Source organism: Macaca mulatta, chromosome 17, assembly GCF_049350105.2.
Source record: "Macaca mulatta isolate MMU2019108-1 chromosome 17, T2T-MMU8v2.0, whole genome shotgun sequence".
Classification (NCBI taxonomy): Eukaryota; Metazoa; Chordata; class Mammalia; order Primates; family Cercopithecidae; genus Macaca; species Macaca mulatta.
Genome location: NC_133422.1, coordinates 4,626,456 through 4,653,030, shown reverse-complemented (window position 1 = coordinate 4,653,030; position 26,575 = coordinate 4,626,456). Strand labels below are relative to the sequence as shown.

General features: G+C 44.8%; 1 long non-coding RNA gene across 3 annotated transcripts; it reads left to right on the top strand.

The window, feature by feature from the left end:
* Positions 1 to 10,771: 10,771 nt before the first annotated feature.
* Positions 10,772 to 20,808, top strand: LOC144336304 (uncharacterized). Of its 3 annotated transcripts, none has more exons than XR_013407940.1 (2): positions 10,772 to 15,784; positions 16,394 to 20,808. It is a non-coding gene; the product is annotated as an uncharacterized LOC144336304 (long non-coding RNA). The 3 variants fall into 3 exon arrangements; XR_013407938.1 differs by having other exon boundaries at positions 16,236 to 20,808; XR_013407937.1 differs by having other exon boundaries at positions 16,098 to 20,808.
* Positions 20,809 to 26,575: the final 5,767 nt, after the last annotated feature.

Genomic DNA, 26,575 nt, shown 5'->3' with positions numbered 1-26,575 from the left:
ACAGTTGTTGGCAGGAAAAATGCTGTAGGTGTTTAGACAAAAATAGTGCATGTTAGGCATGCACTCCTTGAGTGTAAAATTAAGAAAAATCAAAACAAAGTAAGTCTTGGCCAGGGCAATCAGGCAAGACAAATAAATAAGGGGCATCCACGTAGGAAGAGAGAATGGCAAAATATCGCTGTTTATAGACACATGGTTCTATATCTAGGAAATCCTAATATCAGCCCAAAAGCTTCTTAACCTGATAAACAACTTCAGCAACATCTCAGGATGCAAAATCAATGTGCAGAAATCATTAGCATTTTTATACACCAAAACAATGAAGCCAAGAGCCAAATCACGAACGAACTCCCATTCACAACTGGCACAAAAAGAACAAAATACCTAGAAATACAGCTAGCCAGGGAGGTGAAAGATCTTTACAAGGAGAACTACAAACCACTGCTCAAATAAATCAGAGATGACACAAACAAATGAAAACCATTCCATGCTCACGGATCGGAAGAATCAACATTGTAAAAATGGCCATACTGAAATTTATAGATCCAATGCTATTCCTATTAAACTACCATTGAGATTTTTCACAGAACTAGAACAAATATTTTAAAATTCATATGAAATCAAAAAAGAGCCCAAACAGCCAAGGCAATCCTAAGCAAAAAGAAGAAAAGTGGAGGTATACGCTACCCGACTATACTATGCAAGACTACACCAGAGGGCTACAGCAACCAAAACAGCTTCTGCACAGAAAAATAAACCATCAACAGAGCGAACAGACAACCTACAGAATGGGAGAAAATATTCGCAACTATGCATCCAACAAAGGTCTAATATCCAGCATCTATAAGGAACTTAAACACATTTACAAGAAAAAACAACTTCATTAAAGTGTGGGAAAAGGACATGAACGGACACTGTTCAAAAGAAGACATACATGCGGCCAACAAGCATAGGAAAAAAAGCTCGATATCACTGATCATTAGAGAAATGCAAGTCAAAACCACCATGAGATACCATCTCACGCCAGTCAGAATGACTATTACTAAGGCTCTTACTGTGTAAGAATGCTAGTCAAAATAGTCAAAAAATAACAGATGCTGGTGGAAGGAACAAGTTGTGGAGAAAAAGGAACGCTTATACACTGTTGGTGAAAGTGTAAAATTAGTTCAACCACTATGTAAGACAGTGTGGTGACTTCTCAAAGACCTAATGACAGAAATACCATTTGACCCAGCAATTTCATCACTGTGCACATACCCAAATGAATATAAATTGTTCTATTATAAAGACACATGCACATGTATGTTCAGTACAGCACTAATTAACAAAAGCAAAGGCATGGAATCAACCTAAATGCCAACCAATGACAGATTGGATAAAGAAAGTATGGTACATATATACCATGGAATACTATGCAACCACAAAAAAGAATAAGATCATGTCTTCTGTAGGGAGGTCATTATCCTTAGCAAACGAGCAGGAACAGAAAACCAGATACCGCATGTTCTCACTTATAAGTGGGAGCTAAATCACGAGAACTCATGGACACATAGAGGGGAACAAAACACCCTGGGGCCTGTTGGAGAGTGGAAGGTGAGAGGAGAAGAGGATCAGGAAAAGTAACTAAGGCCCACTTGGCTTAATGCTCGGGTGATGAAATAATCTGTACAACACCCATGATACAAGTTTACCTATCTAATGAACATGCACATGTACCCTGGAACTTAAAAGTAAAAAAAAAGAAAAAGAAAATTTTAATTAAAAACAAAGCAACTGTAATCCTAGCACTTTGGGAGGCCAAGGCACGTGGATCACCTGAGGTCAGGAGTTCGAGACCAACCTGGCCAACATGGTGAAACCCCATTTCTACTAAAAATACAAAAATAGCCAAATGTGATGGCAGACACCTGCAGTCCCAGATACTCAGGAGGCGGAGGCAGGAGAATCACTTGATCCCAGGAGGCAGAGGTTGCAGTGACCAGAGATCGTGCCACTGCACTCCAGCCTAGGCGACAGAGCGAGACTCCATCTCAAAAACAAAACAAAACAAAAAGAAATCGTGCATGTTAGGTCAAATCAGCAGCCTATTCTACCCCAAGATTCTGTTCCTGAGGTAATGGAGCATAGAGCTTTCCACACTGTTAACTTCAAAAGAAGTATTAGTTTCAATTTTCTATCTCAATGGATTTTAAATTTGATATTTATTACAGCTCTATCACTATGAATTTACTTATATAACTTTCTTGAATCTACTTGTATTTTTGATGTATACAAAAATGTGGGCTTGGTATTTAATGGAAAAGTAGTTCTTTATGTCTTGCTTTTTATGAAGACACCCAGTTTTGACACTCTTAAGTTTAATGACTAAATCCCTATTTGACCTAATTATGATCCTTGACTTACAAAGGGTACATATAGCTCAGGAAGTATAGAACAAGAGGCAGGGACATGGGGTTCGCAGGATTTCCAGCTATTTGCTATCTGCATTCTGGTGTTTATTCATGGAAGTCATAACTGAGTAGAGTTCCAGTCAGGGATGGGAAAAGTGTGAAGACTGAGACTGAAGTATAAAGATTGGGCCGGCAGCACTGCCCGGGCTGGGGAGTCTATGCAGCTTGGTGGGGTGTGGGGCGGCATGGAGCTGGAGGGTGCTGGATTACAGCCAAGAGGGAACAGAAAGAAATGCAACCAACTTCATCTGCTTCCAGTTTAGCTCTGAACTGGGTATACTGAGGAAGGCACAAGAGAAATGCATTGGGCTCTAAGACTGTGAGGTTAACGGAACCTGCTTCAGCTATTATCTTGCAAATGGAAACCCCAGGCCTCTCTGTGGTGTGCTTTGCCCTTCCCTAGGTTGCGGTTCCATGGCTGTATGCCAGTCTGCCAGATCTGGCCCGAGTCTCTGCATCTGGCTGCCACAGAGGGCTGATGCCTGCTGGAGTTTGAAGGCTGACTGTGCAGTTGGCATTGTCAGCCTGAGCCTGCTCCCTGTTTTTAAGCCATGGCGTGTGCCAAGCAGCAGAGTCCTGTCTGAAAGAGTGAGGAGGGGAATGAAGGGGGAGAGGGGGCTGAGGGGTGAAAACAGACCCCTCCTGGCCCATGAAGGCAGGGACTGGCATGAAAGGAGCCATTGTGAGCACAGTGGGCACCTGCTGTCCCCCTCCATGGGTGAGGCACTCCTGCCTTGGAGAAGTGCCTCTGCTTTGACGCACAGCTAAAAGATGGGTTTGTCCCACGGTGGTACAAAAGGGTGGCCTGTTTGGCAGCTGGTCTACCATGGCAAGAGTCCTGGGCTTGAAACTGGGAAAAGAAGGTGCAAGCTCTGGCAGTCTCACCTCCTGGCCGTATGACTTTGGGCAAATCCTTTAAACTCTTGAGTCTCAGTTTCCTCATCTGCAAACTGGGGGAAAGCATGCTTGTTTCAAAGCATTGTGATGAGGGTCAGGTGAAATGAGGTACGTGTGAAATTCAGGCGGGACATATCTGGACAGGAATGAACCCTGTTTAAGCCACCATCCTCTGGTGGGGCTTGGCATTTTGGGGTGAGCCGATGGATTTCCTCATCTGGTCTTACCCATTCTGGTCACAGACTGATTAATTCAACGATTACCTTGGTCCACGTGTAACCTAAAGGTACAACATAGGTATGTACCTTTAACAATTCATAATCAATTATAATGGTAATGGATTACATTTGCTTCATACATACTATGTACTTCGCAGTATTAGGCAAATGCTTCAGGTGTGCTATCTCATTTAACCTTTACAACCGCCCTAGAAAGGCCAGACCAATCTCAGGTTTCCCTGTGACAACAGGTAGCTCAGATTACTTAAGGGGTCCAAGACAAGATAAATTGTTAAGTGGCAGAGCTGAGATTCAAACCCAAGTATTTGCACTTCAGAGCCCATGCTTTAGAACTTGGAAATATTTTTAAAAACTTAGTTGAGAATGATGGAACCCACAGGACTGTCGAAAGAACTATTTACGATTGACCAAACTTAGCTTTCTCATAAATACCTACGAAACTATCATAAATATCTATGAAACAAATACAATACCATGTGATTCTAGTGTTAATTCCATCCCTTCATCAATAATAAATTGTTGATCTATTTAGTCAGGTGTGGCTTAGGGGACGTCTCTCTGTCTTGTGAGGAGCTTGTATTTTTGTTATCCAATTCCATGTTACTTGCTAATATTCATTCATATATCCCGTGCTGTCTTGAATGGCCAGTGAGTTCTCAGTGTTGGCTGGGGTAACACTTGCTCAAAAGTAAGACTGAGATTCAGAGTTACCGGTGGCTGCATTTCCAGAGCGTCTATGACTTCTTCTGGAATCTGTTACTACACAGAATTGTGCAGTGGAGGAACGGAAGGAGGCTCACAGTCCTCCCACACATGCTCTGCCTCGCATCTGCTACCCCTCATACGACCCTTCCCACCACACACATCAAAACCCCACTCTGAAGCTCAGCACATGGGGGAAGTTTAGGGATCACCTTCGACTAAGTAGACAGCTCTTGGTGGCCGAACGGCCACCTGAAAAGTTTCTTTCCTATACAGTTGTCGTTGATATATTTGATGTTCCATGTGCATTATCAGAAATCCCCCTGACAGGTAAACATCTTAGAGTTTTGCTACGATAAGTTATAAAGATTTAAAGTTTCTGACATTGAAACTATAAATGTTGTAAAGTTACATAACGTTAATATAAATGCAAGGTCCTACCCAGGATGTCGCGTTGCATTTCATTATCCCGGCTCCTTAGTCTCCTGTGGTCTGTGACAGTTTCTCAGGCTTTCCATATTTTTCATGGAAGTTTTGAGGAGTACTGATCAGGTATGGGTTTGTCTGATGCTTTTCTTATAATTAGACTGGACATGAGGCTTGTTGAAAAAAATACCTACCCCACAGGTGAAGTCACATCCTTTTGGGGGTACATGACATGCTCATGACATCACTGATGATACTGACCTTCATCACTGATGAAGAAGGCATTTTAGTTTGGCTGCTGGAACAAAGTACCGTAGACTGCGTAGCTTAGAGCCAAAAGAAGTTTGTCTCTCACAATTCTGCAGGCTGGCAAATCCAAGGTCAAAGTGCCAGAAGATTCATTCAGTGTCTGGTGAGGGCCTACTTCCTGGTGTGTAGATGTCTGTCTTCTTGCTATGTCCCCATATGGCAGAAAGGGCGTGGGAGCTCTCTGGGGTCTCTTTCATGAAAACCTAAATCCCATTCATGAGGGCCCTACTCTCATGACCCAGTGACCTCCCAAGAGCCTCACCTCCTAACACCCTATAACTAGGGGTTAGGATTTCAACATATAAACTTCAGGGGGACAAAAACATTTAGTCCATTGCAGCCAGGTTTCTCCACTGTGAGGTTACTGCTCTCCCATTGATTTAAACTGTGCTTCATTTAAATGCAATCTGAATGTTGTCTGGTCACTAACTCATAAAATGTAGGCTTGACGAAACTGAGACTGTAGCCGTTCCAGTAGCTTTGTTGTCTGTTGTTATACTGATGTACTGTGAGCTTTAGAACTCATTAAGTCATCTGTGACAGGCTGGTCCATTCACAGGGAAAATAATCTGGAGGCAGAGTGGCCTGATGAGGCTGGAGAACAGGTGCAGTGAACACGGACAAGAGAAAGTGCTAGAAAGGTAGGCGGGCACGGTCAGAGAGAGAAATGGCTGACTTGAAGAAGATGGCAGAGGTAGAGCAGATCCAGGGCACGTTTGCTCCAGAGGCACCCACTGGAGGCGGTGAGGCCACACAGTGAGGCAGCAGCCTCTCAGAAAGGAGGCAGGCAGGGAACGGAGACCTCAGGTCATTAAGGAAGTCATCTCTGGGGTCTCCCGGAAGAATGCTGGGATGGTAAGTGGAGGGCCCTGATCCCTATGAGTGAGGAAGGAAACTGGACATAAACTCAGCACAGCGACTAAGAGAAGGCGGCTGGATGACATGTGCCGTGGAGAGCAGGTTTCTGTTTTGTTTTCTGTGATTTTGTTTTATAAAGGGTGAGACATCAGCAAGAAGGCTGCCGCCTCTTCCGGACCCTGAGTGGAGGAGGATGTGGGGGAAGGAGCCGCCCCGACTTGAGTGGGCTCAGGGAAGCTGTGTTCTTGGGTGGCGGCCAGGGTTCAGTTCAGCAAGGACGTGGAGGAACATTTAGTGATGACATGGGGGAGTTTGGTTTCCTGCAGAGGGTTCTGGAGAATCTGGCAGGCAAGTTTGGGAGGAAAGGCCACCGAGGGATGCAGGCCAGGGGAGAGGATGGCAGTCAGAGGCCAGAGGCGCCAAGCATTGTGATAACTCAATCAATATGCGAAGGAATGTGTATGTTAAGTAGCTCGATGTAGCCATCCCACAATGTGTACAAATTTCAAAACCTGCTGTACATGATAAATACATACAATTTTTATTTGTCAATTAAAAAATCACATATGATCCTTCACTCCCTCCTCCTACGCATCCCTACTGAGTGCTCTCTTTGTGCCCATGGTGCTTTGGCAAAGGGGAGGCAGATGAGAATAAAACCAGGTCCTGGCTGTGGAGCTCACCCTCACGTGGGGCACACCTGGGGCCACTGCATGGTGAGCGCTGGGAGGAGGAGCCTGGTCCAGGCTGGCTGAGGACAGAGGGCAGGGCTGGGTCTCAGGTAGGGGACCCCAAGGCCAATCCCAGGGAGGACATCTGAGCAGGGGACTGAAGAGGTGGACGCTTCCAGCCCATACATGCTGAGGAAGCATCAGATCTGGGAGACGAGAGGCTGGAGGGGGCAGAGGCCCTCAGAGGACCTGGCCTGGTCTCTGGGTTTTATTTTGAGTGTGATGTGAGGAGGGAGTGTCCAGAGCAGAACAGCCAGAAGCTGATGTCATGTGGCAGACCTGTGGCATGGGTTCAACCCACCTGAACCAATGGTCTATAAGCATGAGCTCCATCAGCAGCTGGGAGGACAAAGCATTGCTCAAGTTTCCCCAAAGCGGCCCGCTGTAGGCAGCACTGGCTGTTTCCCAAGGGCAAGTCAGCAGGAGCAGTGATCGTCTTTAGCTCCTAAGATTCACAGACTATGAGGAAAGAAGTGCTACTACTGGGCAGGGCATGTGGTCTCTGGGAATTGACAGCCTCCACCTCGATGGGTTCTCTGTGCCAGATGCCCACCGAGATCCCGGCTCCTCTGGAAGCTCCTGGCTCCTCCACCAGCCAGTGCTCACTGGGAAGTCTGAATTGGTTATCTCGGCTACAAAGAAAGGCCTTATGGTTCAAGGTTGCTGGCACGTAAACTCTGAGGAGGTGCTGGGAAGTGCGTCCCCTGTCCTGAGTCTCCCCCCAACCCCCATGGGGCACTTTGGCTGTGCTAACTTGGAGACTGGCACTGTCAGATGGCAGGATCATGACCACAGAACGCCATCCACAAGCATGCAGTTTGCAACAGTTTCCAAAGTAATTGCCTGGTAAAACCCACTCCAAATCAAAGTTTAAAAATCCCGATTCTTCTCTCAGTCTTCAAGAAGGGCTATGAAGGATGGAAGGTAACAAATGCATGTGGACACATGCAGATATGGCGCACATGCACACACATACACACAACCCCTTATGCAGTGCAGCTCAGGCTCAGTCATGAAGATACTTCACTGGGTCTTCCTTACACAGTTCCAGACACACTGAAGCCCAACTTTTATAAGAACACGGAAAATTAGAACTGGATGGAAGCTCCTTCATCACCTGATCCCCATTCTCTATTTTGCAAATAAGAAGTGCAGCTCCATAGAGGTAAGGTGACCCAGGTTCACAGAGCTCTGGAGCGGCAGGGCTGGTGGGAAGGCAGAGCCCCTTGGCTCCCAGCGCCGTGCACCTTGGTGCCATTGGAGGAGAATTTCATCCCGACTGTGTGCCCTCACCTCTCTTCGTCCTGATCAGCCCCCAGTTGGTACCTGGCCTTCTGCCACCGGCCCTTTAATCCTTCCTCCAAAGATGACAGCCTCACCCAGACAACTGAGTGTGATTCTCAAAATACCCCCATGGGTGGGTCATGTCTCCATCCAGTGACGCTTCCATTGCACATAACACCTTTCGACCTCTGCCTCAAGGCAGCAACAGCAGCGAAAAGTAGGCTTTGAGTCAAAGATATCTAAGTTAAAACTTAGTTCTAAAACATAACAGCTAGCTGTGTGGCTTTGGGTGAGGTACTTAACTTCTCTGAGCCTCAGCTGTTCTTTTTTAAAAAAAATTTTTAATTAAAAAAAAAACTTTTCCTTTAGGTTTGGGGTACATTTGAGGTCTGTTATATAAATAAACTCAGGAGTTTACTGTAAAGCTTATTTCATCACCCAGGTATTAAGCCTAGTATTCATTATTTTTTTCTGCTATTCTCCCTTCTCCCACACTCCACTCTCAAGTAGGCCCCAGTGTCTGTTGTTCCCTTCCTGGTGTTCATGAGTTCTCATCACTAAGCTCCTATTTATAAGTAAGAACATACAGTATTTGGTTTTCTGTTCCTGCATTAGTTTGCTAAGGATAATGGCTTCCAGCTCCATCCTTGTCCCTATAAAAGACATGGTCTCATTCTTTGTTATGGCTGCATAGTATTCCATGGGGTATATATACCACATTTTTTAAATCCAGTCTACCGTTGATGGGCATTTAGATTGATACCATGTCTTTGCTATTGTTGAACAGTGCTACGATGAGCATTTGCATGCATGTGGTTTTATGGTAGAATGATTTATATTCCTCTGGGTGTATACCCAGTAACGGGACTATTGGGTCAAATGGCAGTTGTTTTTAGCTCTTTGAAGAATTGCTACATTACTTTCTGCAATGGCTAAACTAATTTATGATCTCACCAATAGTGTATAAGCATTTTTTCTCTACAGCCTTGCCAGAAGCTGTTAATTTTGACAGTTCAGTAACAGCCATTCTGACGGGTGTGAGATAGTATCTCACTGTGGTTTTAATTTGCATTTCTCTAATATTAGTGATATTGAGCTTTTTTTCATGTGCCTGTTAGCCACATGTATGTGTTCTTTTGAAAAGTGTCTGTTCATGTCATTTGCCCACTTTTTTTTTTGTGACAGAGTCTTACTTTGTTGCCCCAGCTGGAGTGCAATGGTGTGATCTCGGTTCACTGCAACCTCTGCCTCGCAGGTTCAAGTGATTTTCCTGTCTCAGTCTCTGGAGTAGCTGAGATTACAGGTATGCACTAGTACGCCCAGCTAATTTTTGTATTTTTAGTAGAGGCAGGGTTTTGCCATGTTGGCCACGCGGACTTCAAACTCCTGACCTCCCAAAGTACTGGGATTACAGGTGTGATCCACCATGCCCAGCCGCATTTGCCCATTTTTAATGGAGTTGTTTGCTTTTCTCTTGTAAATTTGCTTAAGTTCCTTACAGACGCTGGATATTAGACCTTTGTCAGATGCACAGCTTGCAAATATTTTCTCTCATTCTGTAGGTTTTCTGTTCATTCTGTTGATAGCTTCTTTTGCAGTGCAGAAGCTCTTAAGTTTAATTAGATCCTATTTGTCAATTTTTGCTTTGGTTGCGATTGCTTTTGGCGTCTTTGTCATGAAATCTTTGCCTATGCCTGTGTCCAGTATGGTATTACCCAGGTTGTCTTCCAGGGTTTTTACAGTTTTGGGTTTTACATTTAAGTTTTTAATCCGTCTTGAGTTAAATTTTTACATGGTGTAAGGAAGGGATCCAATTTCAATCTCCTTCATATGGCTAGCTAGTTATCCCAGTACCACTTACTGAATAGAGAATTCTTTCCCATTGCTTGTTTCTGTCAGTTTTGTCAAAGATCAGATAGTTGTAGGTGTGCAGGTTGTAAGTATTTCTGGGCTCTCTATTCTGTTTCCGTTCCACTGGCCTGTGTGCCTGTTTTTGTACCAGTACCATGCTGCTTTGGTTACTCTAGCCAAAACATGTAGTATAGTTTTAAGTCAGGTAATGTGATGCCTCCTGCTTTGTCCTTTTTGCTTAGGACTGCCTTGGCTATTTGGGCTCATTCTGATTCCATATGAAATTTGAAATAGCTTTTTGTAGTTCAGTGAAGAATGTCATTGGAACTTCTCAATAAACCAGGTATTGAAGAAACATACCTCAAAATAAAAGAGCCATATATGACAAAACCACAGCCAACATAATACTGAACAGGCAAAAGCTGGAAGCATTCCCCTTGAAAACTGGCATGAGACAAGGATGCCTTCTCTTACCACTCCTATTCAACCTAGTATTAGAAGTCCTGGCCAGAGCAGTCAGGCAAGAGAAGAAAATGAAGGGCATCCAAATAAAAAGAGGAAGTTAAACTATCTGTATGCAGATGACATGATCCTATATCTAGGAAACGCCATAGTCTCAGCCCCAAAGCTCTTCACCTGGTAAACAACTTCAGCAAATTCCAGAGTACAAAATCAGTGTGCAAGAATCACTAGCTTTTTCAATTATAAAATGGACACACTTATACTTACTTGACAGCACTAATGAGAGGATTAAATGAGATAATGGAAATGAAAGTATGTGTCCTGAGCATAAAATAGCCTCTCAGAAATGTTTTGTCTTCCTCCTTTGGGGATTCCACCTCAGAAACAAAAGCATTAGTATAAATGACTTGGCAGTGCCAGATCTCTGTCTTCTGAATACAGCCAAAGCCTATTTGGATTCAAGTGTAGCCAGTGAGACTGGAAATCAAGTGAAAAACACAAGGCACTCCCCCTACATGAGTACTGACAACAATCTTCTGAGAGATCAAAGACAAGCTTTTTTTTTTTTCTGACATTCACCAAGTCCCAAGGGTTGTGCTGGGTGGTGAGGTTACAACAGAACGCAGACCATGGCCCTTGTCCTGGAGCTTGCAAGTCTCCATGTGACACAGCTGGCATCATTACTGGGGCAAACAAATGCACAGCTGTCCAAGAAAGGTGATGTTGAAAGATAACTTCTGTGGGGTTGAAGACATTCTGGAAAGTTTGTGTAAACATAAATCTGCTACCTGACAGGTCAACCAGTGAACCTATAGTCCCCCAACATAAATCATAAGAAAGAGCAATTAGACAATGCCCCCAATAGTTAGCTATTATTTACTGACCTGGCATGTTTTATCAAACTTAAAAATAAGCAACTAATAAATTATCTGAATTTCATGATTACGTAGACCGTTTTGAAGCCATGAGTTTCCCACCAAGAAAGTGATGACGTTAGTAATTTCCTCTGTTAGAATCTCCAATCAGGTCATCAATTATTCTAAGTAATGTGTAGCCCTGTGGCACACAGAGGAGTCTCACATGTGTGAGCTGTTCGTTTGTCCCATGTATAGTAATCACCCAAGGCAGAAACTCTAATGCTTTTCGATTTTGCCTCGATTTTCTCAATCGTAAAATGGAGATATCAGAATTACCTACTGAAGGGATAGTGGTGAGCATTAATGAGTTGATATAATTAAAGGGGTTTAAACAGTGACTGAATCAGGTGAGTGGGTTTTCTATTATCATTGTTAATCTAACCTGATACCCAGATAACAATACCAGGTAGAGAGTTTCCAACACTAGAATCCTTCCTTCCACTTACGATCAAAAGATGTTATCCTATGTAAGCTTTCTGAGTTTGGTTTCATGCCCAGCAATAACTAAATTTATGTGGCCGCATAATTATGTAAAGGTAAATAAATACAAAGACATAACATTCCAACAGGGGATCAGGTGTGGGGCCACAGCCCGGCCAGATGAGACCTCATCTTGGGTTGGGTGTATGAGGCAGGAATGACACTGCCAGGTTTGAATTTGGCCATGAACATCTCCTTTGTGCATTCCATGGTCCATTACCACAGCATCCATGGAGTGAAGATATAATAACATGGAGTTAGGGTGGCGTGGGGAGGAGTTTCCACACTAGCTGCTGAGATTAAAAGAGAGGAAGGGAATCTGGAGTCTCTCTCAGCCTAGCTTCCTCTCACGAGTCCTCCCTGGACCCCCAAGGGGAAGGCTGGGCTCTGAACCTTCTCTCCCACCTGACCGCAGTGTTGGTTTAGGGTCAAGGTGCTCAGAGACAAGAGAGGAGCTCACACATATATGTGGTGTGGCAATTCCAATAGGCCAGGCTTGCCCGTCTTCAGGAAGTAACACTTCTCACGATGGTTAGAGGTTGGGGATAGGCGTAGGGTGGAGAGAAAACAAAGAAGTAGAGTTTATGCCCCAACAAGGTAAATCGAATTCCCAGCCCTGCACCAGTCCTTTCAGTGCCTTTGGTCATAAGACATTCATGCAGAACATCCCTCATCACCCAGTCCCATATGGATGCAGTCACAGGACTCAGAAGATGCCCTGTCAACGCTGGCTTCCCTGAGGGGCTCCATCTAATAGCATCAGAAACCACTTCACTAGAAGTGAACTGAAGAGGCCCCTCTGCAGATAGAGGGGAAAGTTCAGGACTTTGCCAAAAGGACCGACAGCTGCAGTGGGAGTGCCAAGCGCCACAGGCCGAGAAGTGGCCTAGATTAAGAAGTTCCATTTCCCCTTCCCCTGTCAAGGATAAGGAAGGCCACGTTCATTTTATGTGCAGGACGATGTGAGGAGCAGAATTGGACCTGTGGCCAGATCAGCTTGGAAATCTCATCAGACACACACAGCAATGTACTTGTCTTTTTGTCATTCCTCTCCAAAAAACAAAGCCACCAAAAGAGACAGTCTTCTCATTCTAAGTACCACGTATTCACAGTTAAGAAGGCAGGGCTGTCCAAAGAAGCCATTCCTTCCATCCACTCAAGATACATCCATGCATATATATTCTCGCCTATGTGCCAGACACTGTGCTGGGCTCTGTGGACACGGCAGCAGGCAATTCACACAACACAGAACTTACACTGCAGAAGAGAAGAAACAGTCAAACATATATAATTGACAGTGACATTTAGGACAGAAGGACAGAGGGCCATGGGGCATGTGAGGTGAGCACGTAACCCCATCACATGTCTTGTATGGAAATGGAATAACAAGTCTAAGGTAAGTGTATTCTTTTGCGACTTGAAAAGCTGAAATGCAGATCTACGTCGTTAACCAGATGTGTGAGCTTTGTCTGTCCACCCCTTTCCAGAACTTCCAAAGAATCTCTAAATGGGACCTAACGCACTTTAAAGCGGACATATAGTAGATATTCACTGAGGCTGTTCTGGGCACTGTGTTCTATTCCTTCATCACTTCTAGTTTTAACTTTTCCTATTTATTCATTTGATACAAACTGACTAACTTCCTCTATTCAACTGTTTCGACATCTCTGACATTCTGAGGGGTGCCCGTCATCCAATCTTTCTATTGTAACCATGAGCTCTACCATTTTAGAGGACTTTTCATAGAGGAATGTGTTGACTCCTTCCATCCATAAAGCCTGTTGTTAACATACTCTCCAGATCGCTTGAACCACTGATGCTAATATGAAATATCCTCATGTCTTCTTGCATCCTCTTTTCTCCCCTTTTCCTGGCTAAATGAACCAGCGGTCTCACACTGCATGGTTGCTGTGGGGAGTGATGGGAACTCCGGGCTTCTGGCCTTAGAAGTGGCAGACGAAGGATCTCTCATGGTGTCCTTGACCTGACCCCTCTTTGTGGGCTTCTTCACCTCCTCCTCCATGCTGCCCTCCCCATGGTTCACGGTGGCCCTTAGCACAGGATGCCTGTTCTTCAGAGTGTCCCCGCAGGGCAGAGCTACCCAGGAGCCTGTCAGGCCAAGGACAGAGAGGCTGCTGTGGTTCTCTCATTTTTACAGACTCTCTATGCCTCAAGCACATAGACACCCCCTAATAACACTTCCTTTGTGAGTTCACTGATGTTTGGAAAACCCCTTGTAAATTCCTACTTCATGGCATTAACAAGAATCCATTCCTGAAAATGTGAATGGTTCTGTTGGTTTCAAACAGCCATCAAGAAAGCTAAGGGATTGTTTTGGTGTCTTAAAATTCTTGTCTGAGTCTCAGTGGCTGAGACAGCAGCCCCAGAATCATACAGAATCGAAACCCAAACATTGTCTTCCTCACGTCAGCAGATCCCAAGGACGACAGGATGGAGCCCCAGGTGTCTTAGACAGCTCAGCCGAAAAGTGGGTGCTCCTGGGACATCTAGTGGCCATAGAGAAAAACACTCCCACCCAGGTAGTAGCAAGGGAAGCCTCTAAGGGTGCTTAGGTATCAAGTGCATTTCCCCTCCCCACCTCTAGCCAGGTAAGAAAGCCGAGATCCTGGCCGGGTAAGAACAGCTCACCCAATTTCCCATCTCCAACAGGAGGCGTTGGTACTTATTTCTCGTAGATCATTTCTACCTGAATTTTGTTATGCAGGAACTCCACGTGAATCAGCCATGGCCTGAGTGGTTGAGAAGTTTTAGCGACCTAGAGTTCACTAGGTATTTGCATCTAAATGAAGTGATTTTCCAAATTCTATCACGCATTCCTTTGTGGATCATGGCACGGAGGTAGAATCCTAGCTCTGAAACTCTGTGCCTGCCTTCCCTCCTGCCAGACCCCTCCTGAATTCCCTGATTATACAACGCAAGCAAACAAAAATGTTCTTGCCGCTCAGACACTTCATGCTTTGTATCTAAAATAAGAATGTCGCGGAGAAAAACAAGTTTGTGCTCTAGCTACTGACAGGTCTCAGAAAATGGAAACAAAACAGTAAAAGAGAATTCCTGTTTCTCAGCCCGAAGAGCAACAGGAGAGAAGAGAAAATCCAAGAGAACTGGGAATTAGAGCTGTTACACAAGGTAGAGAAAGGAAAAAATAAAAAACCAAGGTTCCCAGTCCCAGAATATCCCTGCAGGAAGCTAAGTGGAACAGTTTTCCACAGAAAGCAAGAGACATGTCCTATAAATAATGTGGTGGGCAGGGCAGCGGGGGGCGGGCAGGATCCCCTGGAGGAAGCGGGGAAGGGCTGCACAGGCCCCTGAGCGGCTGGCTGCCTCCCGCCACAGGAACGCAGTCGCAGGTCCAAGGCCAGGATGTTGAATATTTATATTCTGCTTATAAAATATGCCTTTTATTGAGAAATTTAGACACACTCTACTGTGTCCAAAGAGTCCTTAAAGTCACATCCTTTCCATTTTCCATGTTCTCTTGTCAACAGGCCAGTACCCACAGCCTGGCTTTCACTTGGAGACGGGAGGGTGAGGAGAGGTGCTGTGGTGGAGATGCCTCGCAACTGCCCGGAACATGACTGTCTCACATCATGGGCTTAAAAGAAAAAAAATACATATGTTTCTTTGTATCAATAGTTAGAACCCTGAATGGAAGTGTTGGTCATTCTGAATTTTCTAAAATTTATTTTTATTTTTTTAATAATAGTTTGTTGTTGTTTGTAGAGATGGGATCTCGTTACGCTGCTCAGCCTGGCCTCAAACTGCTGGCCTCAAACAATCCTCTGGCCTCGGCCCCTCAAATTGCTGGGATTATAATCCTGAGCCACTCCACCAGGCCTGTTCAGAATTCTAATATACAACGAATTCTTAATGATAACCAAGAAATAAAGACTTGGAGCTCAAACTGTGCCCCTGAGGCCTGCAATTCCTGAGAACCGTGCCTCCTCCTCCCATTCTTCCATTTGGAATTGCGTTAAGCACAGAGACCCGAGGAGCCTGGACACAGCGCAGGATGAGGGTGTAAGAAGCCAAACCCCGCCTCCAAACACAGGGACTCCTCACCAGCTGGTAGGGCTTCAGTGCACACACAGGAAGCAAAAGGATGGGCAAGGTGCACAGATGAGGTGGGAGGACCGGAGCCAGGACGTCTGAACCTGGTGAGGAGCTGCAGGGGTGGGCCAGGGGTGAGGAGGAGGAACAGGTGCCGGGGAACTCCTGGGACCCCAGGCTGGCAGCCACTGCCTCCTCTGTCCCTTGGGCACCCTCCCTTTGCCCTGCCCTGGAGAACGTAACTCTTAGCAGGCTCTTGCAGCCTGGACTTTCCATGGCACTGCTGCCTCTGACTCCAATCGCTACCACTTTCCCCCTAAAGCTTCCACCTCTGAAGATTTGCCTCATATCATCTCCTCTGTGTAATCTCTTCTCAGCTTCCCCTTACCCCTAAGTCCCCACCCCTCCATCCCCAAACAGGGAGCATTGTCTCCGGTGGCTCCACTCTACTAGACCAGCAGGGAGACGAGGAAGCTTCCTTCTATGGACCACCCGCTGGGCATAACCTCCTCCCCTAAGGGTGGGGTGTGCATGAGTGCCCCAAGTGCCTTCGCCCAGGCAGGTGCGAGGGCGTGTGAAACCGGAGGCGAGAGCCTGGCAGGCTGCACACCTGGGGGCTGAAAGCAGAAAGGGAGGGATGCCCAGGCAGTCCTTAAAGGGACCTGGGGAAGCTTCATCTTCAACCGCGGACAAGCGTCATTCACCTGAAATGCCAGGACCAGGAAGTCCTGCCGGCCGCAGGCACAGCCTGTCCAACGTGATTGGACATCACTTCCTGCCGTTCATGTCCTCTTGGAAGGTCAGGTGGCCTCTGCAACACGGTATGTGCCGCGTGGACACTGGGGAGGGGAACGAGGGTCTCCGAGAATCTCAGGAGGCCAGCCCCCGCAGTGCTCACTTGGAGTTCAGGTGCTCAGTAACCTTCATAGAAGGTGGGGGAATCCGGAGAAGAAAAGAGCTGCTCCCACAGCCACCCAGCCGGTGGATGGCAGATACGGGTCTAGAGCCTGCTTAGCTCACAGTACGCTCACCTGAAAAACAGCTGGAAAACCCTCAGGTAACACAACTCCGGTATTTCAGTACTGAAGTTAGCAAACAGCACATTCTTTTGAGAAGTGGGTGAGGCCTCCCAGGACGGTAAAGCTGCACCAGTTTAGGATGCCTGCCCCTTTATTTGGGTGTCTGAGTGTTCCACAAATGACTGCCACTACCACATGTGGTGGGTGGCGCGAGGCACCTTGGCCATAAAGTCCTGCCAGCACGGGACTCAGAGACCGTGCTCGTCAGCGTCGTGCGTGGTGCCTGCATCTGGAGCAAGACAAAGTCAAGTTTTAGAAAGTGCTTCCACATCCCGGCATTGGAACTTCTGGCTGGGGCACAGCACAGAAAATGCCTTTGCCTCTTGTGGATTCTTGCCCAGGGCTGAGAACTGGCCGGCTGCCATGCTGTGTCCCGGGTGCTGCTCCAACCAGACGCCAGCTGGGTCCCTCCTCCCTTCCTGTCTGTGTGCCTGACCAGGGACAGTGGCCCCTGAGAGATGGCTCCTGGGTCTCGAATCCTATACAACACGAGGCAGCCCATCCGTGCTGTCTGTTTTTGTTTTGTTTTGATAATCTCCTCTTATAACAAGGATATTTGATTTCTTGTTAGGATGAGTCAAGTGGGTAAATTTGGTTCCGGAAACTGACTTATCAGCATTATCACATTTCAAGGAACTAGACTGCATTAAAGACTTCAGTCTTTTGTTACCAACTAAAAATCAACTATTTTTAAATATCTACTATTTCTCATAAATTCATGGTCAGTTTCTCATAAATTCATGGTCAATATCAATACTGTGACTTCCCCAGATGGTTCAGAAAAAGTCTGACAGGCCAGGTGCAGTGGTTCACACTTGTAATCCCAGCACTTTGGGAGGCCAAGGTGGGTGGATCTTGAGGTCAGGAGTTCAAGACCAGCCTGGCCACACAGTGAAACCCCATCTCTACTAAAAATAAGCTGGGCGTGGTAATGGGCACCTGTAATCTCAGCTACTCGGGAGGCTGAGGCAGGAGAATTGCTTGAACCGGGGAGGCAGAGGTTGCAGTGAGCTGCGATTGTGCCACTGCACTCCAGCCTGGGCGACAGAGCAAGACTCTGTCTGAAAAAAGAAAGGAAGAGTCTGAAAATGTCTGTAAATGGAAAGAATCCAATTTCCCTCTTCTTGGTTTGTGAAGGCTCCTGCAGATACTGTCTGTTGGCTGCATGATAGACACTTGAGGTACTTTCTTCAGGATATTTACACATACGGTGCACATGCCTTGCTGACAAACAGATCATCCACTCCCTTCACAGCCCATCAGTTTCGCATTTTTAGTAGCCTGAGGTTGGCATCATTGCATATATATAACAGACTCCCTATATAGGCCTCCTAGATACTGCATGCACTGCTTAAGTTGCATTACAACATGTTACATTTTAAACTTTACTGTGACCACTGATAGCATCTTAGGTGCAGTCACATCACTTACTTATAGGGATACATTCTGAGAAATGTAGGTGACGTTGCTGCTGTGTGAACAGTAGGGAGTATACTCACACAAACCTAGATAATGTAGCCCACCACACAGTGAGGCTGCACATTGTAGCCTATTTCTCCCAGGCAACAAACCTGCACGTTACTGTACTGAGTACTGTAGGCAGCTGTAACACAACGGTAAGTATTCGTGCATCTAAACACACCCAAATGTAGAAAAGGAATAGAAATGTGGTATTATAATGTCATGGGGCTGCTGTCCTGTATGCGAGGCATCGGTGACTAAAACGTTGTCATGCTGGGCACAGCTGTACTGCTGCTGTTATTGCTGTTGTTGTTCGTATCTTACAGCAAAGGAGACGACACAACTGGAGAATCGATACACTTGTTTTAGACTCCTCATCATGTCCAGGGTTAGAATTTAGGCATTTCTTATCCTTTTAACCTTAATCCTGAATTTCAGTAACATTTGGCAGCCCCTGCGTCTGCTTCATTAATATGAGCTCATTTCTTATCCTTTTAACCTTCATCCTGAATTTCAGTAACATTTGGCAGCCCCTGTGTCTGCTGCATCAATATGAGCTCCTATATCCCCATTACTTTGCTTTCATAGGTCCTTTTGGTTTGGTTTGTCATTTTCTTTGAGTTTCTTACCATGAATTCTAACTTGTAGTTTTCATTTTCTTCTATAATAAAGAAGGTATTTGAAGCTGTTTCCTCTAAATACAACTTTACCTGGATGTGATAAATTTGCTACGAGGTCTCCTAGTTTGAACTGCTATTTCTATAACTTGTAATTTCAGCCTTGACTTCTCCTTTGCCTTAGGACACTTTATGAGAGTGCGCCCTAATATTAAATAGTTCAGCTTGGGTCTCTATACAATTTATTTATCTATTTTTTGGATTCTGATCAGAGACTGATGGCTCTAAAATCTCTGCTTTCCTGAACTATCTGAAATGTTTTCATCATCAAGAACCTAATTGAATTTTATAAATTTCATAAAGTACAAAGGACAAAAAATTATAGATTCTATATTTGTAGGATGTAAATTTTATATGTATTATTATATGAAATTATGAATGTAAGATCCTCTTCATCTTTGATTAGTTTACTAGATCTACTAAATTATTACATGAAAATATTTAAAATCATTCATTATATTTGTGCTTTACCAAGTTCTGTTTATATATTTTTATTGGCTTTTGCTTTATATGTTACATGTTGCTTTGTGTGTTATATTGTATCTTATTTTCTAAACAATATAAGGTAATACTAAAAATGCAATAGTCATCTGGAAAGTACAAATTAAAAGCATACTGAGGCATCACTACACTGTAATGTGATGTGTGACAGTGAATTTTCTGTGTCCACTTGACTGGGCTGAGTGATATACAGGTGGCAGGTGAAATATTATTTCTGGGGTGTGCTGAGGGTATTTCTGGGAGAGATTAGCATTGGAACCATCTGGCTGAGTAAAGACGCAGCCTCCCTGATGTGGGTGGCATTGGCCAATCTTTTGAGGGTAGGAATAGAACAGAAAGGCATCAGAGAGAGTGACCCTGGCAAAAAGGACATCTGTCTCCTACCCTGGGACATTGGACATTGATGTACCTGGTTCTTGGGCCTTTGGGCTTGGACCAGGACCGACACCATTGGCTTCCGTTTCTCAGGCCTTTGGGTTTAGACAGGAACGACACCAGCTCTCCCACATTTCCAGGTTACAGACAGCAGATCCTGCGCTTCTCAGTCTCCATGATCACATGGGTTAGTCCCTCATCGTAAGTCTCTTTCCATATATCTATACAGATTCTATTGGTTCTGTTTCTCTGGAGAGCCCTTGCTAATACAAGTGAAAAAGCCAATATGAAAAAGAGATAAAATACCAAGGGTTGATGATGATAAAGAGGAACTCCCACACTATACTGGGAGTATAAATTGGCACAGCCACTTTGGAAAACTAATAGGATTTACTAAAGCTGATGAAACTGCCTTTGCAACATTTGTAACAGTGAGAGAAATTTAACCTAAGGGACTCCATCTTGCTTCTATTCTCACAAGCTAATTGCCTTTGTTACCTTTAAAACAAAGATGGTAACAGTCCCTCCCTGAAACGAACTCCCTCCCTGCTCAGGGACCGAAACTGCCTTTGTAAAATGAATGGAGGGTCACAATGTTACGATTACGGGAGGAGTGTGAATTCTGCTAAAAGGAAGGCTTAAATGTTCTCTGGCTTGCTTTTCTATAATTCCTTGCCTCTTAGGAGTCATGTGGCCAGAGATCACAGGATTGATGACTTCTCCAATTGTTCCTATAGATAACACTACTATTATTTTGTCTAAGATCGTTATTCTGAGATGTTTTTCAGACTTCTGCATTCTGGCAGGCAAATGAATGACTGCACCTGACCCGTGACTCATGACTCAACCAGTCCTGCGGAGCCCGCCTGGAGGTGGACTCAGTGCACCAGGACCATTTTCCACACCCCTCTGATTTCATCCTCAACCAATCAGCAGCACGCTTTCCTTAGCCTGCTGTTCACCAAATTAGCCATAAAACCCCTACCTAGCCTCTGAGTTCTCAGAGAGGCTGATTTGAGTAATAAAGTAATAAACTCCTGCTCTGCTTGGCTAGCTGTGTTTATTAAACTTGTTCTCTACTGCAATCCTGCTGTCTCAGTGAACTGATTTTATCTCTGCAGTGGGCAACAAGGATTTGGTGATTACACTGATCAATATGCAATTACATCTCTAGGTATATATCCAATAGAAATGGGTGTATGTTTACCAAAGATGTGTAAGAATGTTCATAGCAGCTTTATTCATAAAGTATTCAAACAGGAAACCCAAATTTCTATAAACAGTACAATTCATAAATAAATTTTGGTATTATACATTGGACATCTATACAGCTACAGGAACTAACAACAAACTGTTGCTACCCACACATCATGGATGAATCCTGCAAACATATTGAGTGAAAGAGGCCAGACACAAAAGGGTACATACCGTATGACTCCATTTAGGTAAAGTACAAAAATAGGCAAAACACTAGCCTAGACAACATAGCAAGGCCCCATCTCTACAATAAATTTAAAAATTAGCTGGTTGTGGTGGTGTGTCCTAGCTACTTTGGAGGCTGAGATAGAAGGATCATTTGAACCCAGGAGTCAGAGGTATCAGTGAGTCATAATCACACCACTGCCCTCCAGCCTGGGCAACAGAGCAACACGCTGACTCTTAAAAAAAAAAAAAAAAAAGGCAAAAGAAACCTATGGTGTTAAAAGTCAGGATAGTGGGAACCTTCCTAGGATGGGAAATTGACTAGGAGGTGACAGGAGGAGGGTTTCTGAGGCTGTTTCTTAACCTAAATGCTAGTACACGAGTGTTCACTGTCAAAATCCAGGCAGCTACACACTTGCCTTAGATGCTTTTCTGTGTATGTGACACACTCCAGCAAAACTTTAAAAAAAACTAACACATGGCTCTGCACAGTATTTATCATGAAACAGAACATGCAAGGCTTTGTATTTTTTACAAGGTAGAAGAATTCAAGTTTGAAGGAAAATTGTGCCAGGCATTGTGCTAATCCCTTCTCACAAATCACTTTAATTGTCCACATTGCCCATTGAGGTGGGTACTATGATCCCATTCTCCAGATTAGGGAAATGAGGCTCAGAATGGAATCAGTTCATCTGAGACCACACACGTGCCACCTGACCATGAGGAGGTGAGGAAGGCAGCCCGGTGGGCCGAGAGCCTGCAGTGGGAACAAATCCCAGCAACCCCGTGGCTCGGCCTGTTTCGCTGTGTAGAGCAAACATGATCTTTTCCCATGTGTTTTATAGGACTTGCTTAGTGATTCTCCACAACCAAAATGAAGCCTTAGCATTCTTCCGTTGAACTTCTCGGCTTCCCTTGAGGACTGATTTTATTTCATCACCCTTTGTCATGAGTCTGGTATTGTTTACAGTGTGATTTTACACATTCAATTTCTTCCATAACAACATTTACTCTACAATGTTCGACCTAATTGAATTTAACAATCTTACAGCTTGTTTAGGGCATTTGATGTTTTCACATCACAGCAATTTAAACTGAGAGAAAAAAATGCTTACGCAAAATACCTGTTTCCAAAATCTTTGGTTTTTGGAAAAGGTGCATATAAAATAAGGCTAAAATGCGGAACATAAAACCTCATAGAAGGAGAAGAAACATAATACAAAGGTCATGGTTGAATATTAAATGTAGCTCTAAGCTTTCTGCAAGACAAGAAGAACATAAATCTTATCTGATAAAAGGAAATAGATCAGTTATTCAAAGAAGACAATCTTTCAGGTACAAGTTTCCAAGAAGAACGCCACAGAAACATACAACTTTGTCAAAAGGATTGGCAATGAGTGATATAAATTATAAACAGAGTGATATTCAAAAATGTCATTATAAGAGGAAAATTTTATTTTTAGAGAGTGAGTTCAAGGGAAACACAAAAGAATAAAGGAAGAAAGGGAGGGTTTGAATTTTAAAAGCCTCCCAACTTATTTCTCCTATCTAACCGTAACTTTGTACCCATTGACCAACCTCTCTTCACTCTGCCTACCTCTGCCCCCACCCCCGCCTCTGGAAACCACCGTTCTATTTTCTGTCTCCAGGAGATGAATATTTTTTTTTAAGATTCCACATATGAGTGGGATCACGCAGTATTTGTCTTTCTGCGTCTGTCTTATTTCACTTACCATCATGTCCCCTAGGTTCATACACATTGCAAATGACTATAGTTAACAATAATGTAATGTATATTTCAAAATAGCTAGAAGAATGAATTTTGACTGTTCTTATCACAAAGAAATGGCAAGTGTGAGATGATAGATACACTAATTACCCTGATTTGATCATTAAACGATGTAAACGTGTTGAAACATCACACAGTACCCTGTACATTGTCATGTGTCAATCGAAAATTAAATCAAAAACAGGCCAGGTGCAGTGGCTCACGCCTGCAATCCCAGCACTTTGGGAGGCCGAGGCGGGCGGATCACCAGGTCAAAAGATCGAGACCATCCTGGCCAACATGGTGAAACCCTGTCTCTACTAAAAATACAAAAATTAGCCAGGCGTAGTGGCAGGTGTCTGTAGTCCCAGCGGCTCGGGACGCTAAGGCAGGAGAATCGCTTGAACCCAGGAGGTGGAGTTTGCAATGAGGCATGATAGCACCACTGCACTCCAGCCTGGCAACAGAGCAAGACTACATCTCAAAAAAAAAAAAAAAAAAAAAAAGAAGAAGAAGAAGAAATTAAATCAAACAAACAAAGGCAGCAGAGGCCCACGAGGCCATCACTGTGGTGTGGCTTTGCAGCAGAGCAGGCCCGGGCCGGGCTCAGGAAGCCACTCCCCAGCCAGGGCAGGCACCCTCCACCTCCCGGGCTTTAGCTTCTCATGATGGAAGGAATGGAATGAGTACTTTCCCTGACTGCCTCCTGGTCAGAGCACCCTGTGAAAAGCAAAATGCTCCACCAGTGTCAGTCCATCAGCTTGCCTCCAAGCAGCACCATCAAAATAGAAAAAAACCAAAGCCACTTCCCAAGGTGGTGGGGCAGTTAAAGTTGCCACCCCCTATTCTCCTGGCAGTCCTTATTTTGAGGGTGACTTCCATTTGTTCCACTTACAGTCATTACAAAATAGAGTCAGGAACGGTATTTAATAGGAAACCTCAGTGTGTGATGAATCAGCAGAGAATCACGAAAATGTGAGCTTTCACTCTGAGCAGGCCACGCCCAGTATTTCGTCCTTCCCCTTTGGCATAAGGCTAAAACAACAACAAAAAATCCCCTCAAAGTCATGAGAGACATAAAATTTGGGGACAAATTCACTGAGGCCTTTATTCTCCAGAAAAGCATGTTGTTTTCTCCAAGCTGACAATGGTGAATTCTAAGCTGGAGATTACCAGTGAGCTCAAGACTGTGTGTGTGCGAGATGCATGTACACGGAAGTGTGCGTTCACGGGTGTGTGTGTGTGTGTGTGTGTGTGTGTGTGTGTCCACCAAGGCCCAGAACCTGGGAGGTGCAATGTTCTCAGTGTTCTTTTCCTGAGTATCCCCATGGTTGCTACAAATGATTTCCCAATCCATCAAGCTGCAGGGACCAGTGCTGCTGAGATGGGAGAAGTGGACGCGGTGTTTGGCCACAAAAAAGGGCAGCATCCACTACATAAGCACCTGGACTCTTAGGCCCTGCCCCATTACTCCGGCCGCGCAGTCCCCTGCGTGTTTGTCATAGCCAAAACGCAAGTCCAAGGCGAGGCAGCTAAGGGAGAGGAGTGATGCACCACCAAGCCAGAGAGGAGGCGCGGACAACACCCAGGCCGGCCGCTGCTGATGTTCCTCTACATGATCTAAGCTGAAGGAGAAATGTGACCTCGCCAACACCTGAAACACACACTTGAGATTTAATGAGTTTGTGCGTGTTCCACTCAACTGAGCCAATACTGGCGTTATTCACTAAGACACACACTGCAAAACGGTTCACTATCAACTCAGGCCACTTGAGAATGTATTTATAGAGAGATTTTTATACATTTGCATCATCCTGTCAACTGTAAACCTAAACAGACAGTAGGCTTCTGAGGAACTGTTTTTAAATGCACCGTTCCAGTGGTATTTCTCAACATGGGATTCTCAGACCACATGTGTCAGAACGAACTGGGAGAGCTTTGGTAAGATGCAGATTCTCGGGCTCCACAGCTGGCCAACTGAGACAGCCTCTTTGGGATTGGTGCTTAGGGATTTCTGTCTTTCTCAAGCTCTCCCAGTTATATGCACGCACTATGCATTTTGAGAAGCTCTCCCCTTTGAGTTAGTTCAGTGAGGTTTACCCCTTGGTGATGAATACACCAGAGACCGCCCGTGAGCCAGTGCTCTGAGAAGCGAGTTAGCGCACAGGCGTGGACGTGCGCTTAGTGCACGGTGGCGGACGTGCACTTGTGTCTCTGATCTCAGTGACTCGTGAGGATCGGCACCAGTGGCTTCACACAGCAGCCTGATTTGCTTTGGAAATGGAAGCACTGTGAACATGCAACATCTCAGAAACAGGCCTATGGATCTTTCCACAAAGGCTAGAACTGCATCATTGGCTTTCCAACTTGAACCTTTACATTTTATGTTCATTTTTCCTGTGTCTCCCATTCAACTAGGGTTGAACATTTCCATTGAAACGAATGGAGCTTATCCATCAGCCTCAGGGCAAACAGTGTCTCCCCAAGACTTAGGAGTAAGAAAAGAGTCACAGAACGACCTTCTGGAACCTGCTTTCTCCCTCACAGCCCACACTAGGTGGTCACAGCCGATGCTCCTGTGACACAGAGGACACCGCGCTTTCTCAGAAAACGTGCCTGAACGCAGCTTGCGCTGCCCCTAGAGTTGGTCCACCTGCCTTGACATGTGACACACATGGCTGCCTCTGTGCCCCACACGAACAAAGAGTAAGGAATTCCCCAGTACACTTTCTAAACAGACTTTAGGCAACATTTTTCAAATAGGATGAGGAAAAGGCAAGGACTGTGGGTCAGATACATTCCAGTTGACCGTTACGCCTCACTCTGATTCCACCTGCTCTTTGCAGAGCTGCCATCGGTGGCCAAGTCCTCTCTGCCCTTTGCTCAGCTGAGGTCAGCCTTCCTTTACCTGCCTCACACTTTCCCACCTTCCTTCTAGACATGGCTTGTGTGTGACCTTCTCGTGGGTTGAGTGAGAATAAACGGGATGCCCATATCCACCACTCATCCTGACAACTGTTTCCCCAAGCCCAGCCCTCACCTCCCTTCTTTTCTACTTTCTGATAGATATTTTCCCATCGACAAGAAAAAGAATGAAAAGAAAACATTTTCTTAACATCACCATGATTCCTGGCACAACTGCATGTTCATCTGTGCTTCCAACATTGTTTAACCTTCGACCTATAAGGTATTTGATAAAACGGATACTGATATTTTGTTTAGCTTTACTTTATGACGGTATCTTTTACACCCTGTGAGATTTCTATTTACACGTGAGATTCTGATTCTGAATCATTTAATTTGGACACAGGCATCATAGATTATGCTACTCTGACCTGGGTCAAAATTTGTCAATAGGGAAAATGGGCTTGAGAGAGAGAGAAACAAAAACCCTTTATCTATAAAATTCAGGTTGAAACTTCCTTTATTAAAAATCCAAATAACTTATATAACAATTAAATTGCCAGGAGATTCTTCAAAACATGCCACCTTTTATTTAAGAAATAAGCTTCTCCCATTTTCCAGTGTGGTTTGGAGCTACTGTGGGTTGAGAATCAAGCTAAGTGGATAGGGCTGCACCATTTCAGCCACATCCTACTCCTATCCCACAATGTT